The sequence below is a fragment of the Miscanthus floridulus genome, chromosome 10, assembly GCF_019320115.1.
Source record: "Miscanthus floridulus cultivar M001 chromosome 10, ASM1932011v1, whole genome shotgun sequence".
Lineage (NCBI taxonomy): Eukaryota > Viridiplantae > Streptophyta > Magnoliopsida > Poales > Poaceae > Miscanthus > Miscanthus floridulus.
In genome coordinates, this window is record NC_089589.1 from 31,985,674 (window position 1) to 31,990,692 (window position 5,019).

The 5,019-nt window shown below is 43.2% G+C and overlaps 1 non-coding gene across 1 annotated transcript; it reads right to left on the reverse strand.

Annotated features, from left to right (window-relative positions):
• Positions 1–4,270: 4,270 nt before the first annotated feature.
• LOC136490308 (small nucleolar RNA R71) lies at positions 4,271–4,378 on the reverse strand. Its single transcript, XR_010767598.1, has one exon. It is a non-coding gene; the product is annotated as a small nucleolar RNA R71 (small nucleolar RNA).
• Between the last annotated feature and the right edge of the window lie 641 nt (positions 4,379–5,019).

Sequence of the window (5,019 nt, forward strand, 5' to 3'; positions counted from 1 at the left end):
TATGCTTCTCGAGATGTAGATGAGGATTGAGGATGATGATGGCTTACGGTTGGGGCTGGGGCTCATGAAGATCTGGTTATCTGGGCGCCCACGGCCAGAGATCTACCTGTTGCACGGATGCCGCCGGCCTCGTCACCACATAGTGCGGCGCCACAGATGGAAAACCTCGTCGGCAACGCACCAAGGGCGAGCCACAGAGAGCCCTGGTCCCGGCCCCATCGCAGGATGGGCACTCGGCCGCCCTCACCGAGGTTCCCTCCTGCCATGGCGCATCAATAGAGGATGGAGACGCCCTTGGATCAGCGGCGGTGACGAGGTGCCTAGGGTAGCAGTCTAGCAGATGCGATGGTTGTTAGGGTGAGGGAGGGGCGGGGCGTGATTGCGTGAAAGGTGGTTGCGGGATGTGGGTGCCGAGCGTTTCCAGGGAAGGCTGGACGAGGCATAGCGACCATAATGGACCTGGATGACGATCGAGCATTTTTTTTGGTCGTCGGACACTTTGGCCAACTGTGGAACCGATGGCAGATGGAACCCAACGACCACATATTGTCTATGGTGGCTAAGTTCTGGTCGTTGATGTGAGGATTTGTTGCAGTGTCATAGCCCTCACTGTCGCAATCTAAGACCAACTCCGGTGTACACTACACCGCCATATTGGCTTATGATCCATCTGTTATAAGGTCCTTACTTCCATCGCATTGGAGCATGACCCATCCGTGGGTACACACTACCACCGTTGAATTGGCAAACGAACCGCCTGTGTGGATGCTATCATCACTGTCGCATGGGCACATCAACCGCTAGTGTAGTGGTCACCAGCACCGTCATTTTGTGCTTCGAACCGACTGTCTACGGTGCAACTTCATTGTCGCTTTGATGGTCGACACGTCTGTAGAGGTAAACATCACCATCACTTCAGCGTATGAACCGTCAGTACAAAGGTCACGGTCACGGTCACCGTCACCTTGCACCACGATTTGCCTTTGATGATCGTTTAATCAGTGTTAGGTTAGTGAACGATTCGACGGTGATACACTTCTATCTATGCCGCATAATACGTATAGCGACGGTGTTGGACGTTTGCACCACCAATGACGGTGGTGATAACAAAACAATAAACGACCCTTAATATCTTATTGAACACAAAGCATACAGATATAATCATTGCATCCATAAACCATGTTCTTACAATAACAATGGACGCTTACCATAATATCTTTCTCAACTGATGTCCTAACACAAGCGGTACATAGAATGCAAACTAAAGGTACAGATCTCTATAGACTTACATAATAAAATGATGTAGCTATGCTCCTTCTATGTGGCAGTCTGGCTTGCTAGGTAAAAATGAATATAATTAGTGCATCCTTCGAATTGGTAGGCAATGCACCATGGAACCCCTCTTCCTTCTCCTAGCCAATGGAGGAAAATTGTTCAAAAGCACTCAACTCCACCTGCACAAAGCAGCATAATTAATAATATTCAATACACCATTCATTCAGTTACAAAGCCCAAATTGGCCTATATATAGAATCAAAACAACTACCTACTTGAACAAAGGCATCGCGTAATTACAACAAAATACAGCATATGCACCTTTACTGCTCTGCTATTGACTCCATGAACAAGGGAACATAAGGAAGATTGTGAGGTCTGCCGCTCATACATAATAGTTTCTAGGTACTTCTAGGATAACCGATGGACTAGGCAGGGAGGACATGAACTTTACTGCAGTTCATGTCATATGCAAGTAGTGATTTGTCCTCCCTAACACAGATAATCAAATTCCATTATGGATGAACTGCAATCACTATGTAGGCCGCATCACAAACCTCGATACCAATTTCAATATTTTTCTTTCCAAATAGCTCCAGCGTGGTCACCTTATGCTTCAATGCCCATTTACTAGTACCATAGTCTTCAAGGATCCAGATTGAAAGTTCATACCTATTCAAAGTATCAGCGGTACATAAACACAACTGATTCTAAGCTTCATAGATGGAGATTGCATCACCAGTTGGCCTACTGTTGACGGTAGTTAACAACCAATATAAATCATCAATTAAACATGCAAAAGGGCATAAATATAATCACCAACAAAGGTCTAGGTGTTTAAACTAATAAATTCCATAAGTTTAGGTGAATCGGTGTTTTCAGCAGGGTTTAATCAGAAAACCACCAAGAAAGATCTAAACGTCAAAGCAAAATACAGAATTCCACCTCGGTACCTATGTGGGAAGGCTCTAGAAGCATCCATAAGGTGAACCACCAAAGTAGGGGCCCACCTGCTGATAGGTGCCCGGCCTCATGGTGGGTCTACCCAACCCCTCCTAGCCCCACCTATCAGCCAACTTCGAGAGGTGGTCTCCCACCGCATTTGAGGATGCATCTAGGCCGTTGCTTAAGTTGGTTTGATCCAAGGGCTCATGTTGGACCCTCGGGGCTATATAACCAGACCCCTGCCTCCCCCAGACTCATAAGTCATTAAGTCATTTGAAGATAGAAACCCTAATCTCCTCAGAGCTCCTCCTTCTCCATAGCATAGCTAGTTAGGATAGATCAAGAGGGAGGCAAGCAGGACTTCACTTGGATTCCCGATCTTGTCAAGAGCGTGGTTTGATATAAACTCTCGTACTCCTCTCTCTCTTGTTTCTCCATTATTTTTATATGCTAGTTACAAGTGTTATGACAATATCAAAATTCATCTTATTGATGTTCTTCATGATGATGTTCATCGTCTACTTTGATTATATATCTAGTATAGCTAGTTTATCATTGTGTTTATGCATAAGTTCGTATAGCGCTCACTCTGATGTACACGGGGTGGGTGGTCAACATTGTGTAAGCGTGGTGTTTATATGTTGTTTACCGGTGGATACACCCTATATTCTAGGCCATGTGGTAGATCGCGGATGTGACACTCCTGTTGAGTCCTTTGTAGTTCACTCCCCGAATATAGGCGCACGTAGGGTCCAATTACGAAGGTAGAATGAGCTCTGCCCTCAATCTTCCTTAGTAATATCCCTTCTGTGTAGATATAATGATCATCTTAGCCATGATTACTAGGTGTAATTGCACTAATCAAATATGTGCTTTGACTTGTAATTAAGAATGACTTAGGAATTATTCCTCTAATATTCTACCTGACCATGCTAATGCTATAGAAAGGAGTGCTCTAAGTGATTTATCATTATCATTACTTATCATATATACATATCTTATCTTATGACTTATCCCTGTTTTGAGTAGAGTATTGGCTATAGTTTGTCTCTCCTTAAATAGTATAAGTTGACAATACATATCCATGCTAGACCTTCCCAGTGCTAAAATATAAATAACGATACCAGGAATACTCTCGGGTAAAATGCTACAATGGTATAATTATCTGTGTGCTTGCGGATACTTTTCATTCATAGATTTATATATTCTTTCTCTAGTCACTTGCATTAATAAAGAACTGCTTAGTATTATTCTAGTAGTGCTACTATGTAGTACCAACAATACCTTTCGACATCAACACTAGGGATGACAACCTAGTAAAGCTAGGAGGTATAGGTTTATAATAGGTGGCTAAGTACTTTAAACAAGTGACACATTAATAAATACCACCAAGCATTTTTGGCGTCGTTGCCGGGGAAGGTAACCAGCAAAGGAAGTATTGATAAACTTATACTTATTGATGTGATCGAGGAAAACCACTGACCTCTGCTCAAACAGGATTACCCCTGTTTTGTCTACTTTTGTATCTTATGTAGGGTAATGTATGACCAGTTTTGACCTTCTAACAAACTACATTGAAGATCCAGAAGCTTTAATCAGGTGAACTAGAGCTAAGCTCAAGAAGACTCCAACTTTGAAATCGGAAGACAACCATATAAGGAAAAGCTTAACACCAGAATTTGAAGCCATGGCCAACAGGACTCTCTGTGAATCTCTGCTCCAACTATGGCCAACATCCGTACTAGACCGACAATCAATGTCGGAGACAATGGATTCGAGCTCAAGCCGGCTCTCATCAACATGGTGCAAGCCAACCAGTTCTGTGGAAAGGCACATGAAGATGCAAGTGCACATCTCCAACACTTCCTGGAGATCTACAACACCATCACCATCAAAGGAGTAACCCAAGATGCCATACTACTTTGCCTTTTCCCATTCTCACTCTTGGGGAAGGAAAAGCAGTGGTTCTACTCCAATAAAGATAGAAATACAACATGGTATAACTGCTCCACCGCCTTTCTAGCAAAGTTCTTTCCCATAGGCAAGACCAATGCTCTGGTGGGAGAATCTCAAGCTTTCAGCAACAACATGACAAGTCTGTCCCTGAGGCATGGGAATGTTTCCAAGATTACATTACAGAATTTCCTCATCATGGGATGGAGAATTGGCTACTCATGCAGACTTTCTATCATGGGCTGACCAACAGTTCCCATGAGACAATGGATGCTGCTGCTGGAGGTGCATTCCCGTCACTCACCAAACCAGATGCAACACCTATTGTGGAGAAGATGGCCTCCAATCAAGGTTGGAATGAAGAACGTGCTCAAACCCACAAAAGAGTTGGAGGTATACATCAACTCAAGGAAGTAGACATGCTATCTGCCAAGATGGACCTACTGATGAAGAAGCTTGAAGATCATGCCAATGAGAAGCAAGAGGTCATGCACATTCATGACTCTCGCATGACATGTGAAGTGTGTGGAAGCACTGGGCATTTAGGGAATAGCTGCCCTAAAATCCATGAGGATGTGAACTTTGTCAACAATAACTACTCTCATCCTCAACACAATCAAGGATGGAACCAACAACAAAGACCAAACTACCAAGGTAACTATCAAGGTAATAATTTTAATAATTTCAATCAAACACCCTTGAGAGATTTAATTGTTGGTCAATCCAAGATTATGGAGGGATTATCTAGAAAGGTAGCTTCTAATGATAAAATTCTAGAAAATGTAAACAATATAATGGATAGCTTTGCTTCTGCCATTAAGAACCAGCATAGCTTTAATAAAATGA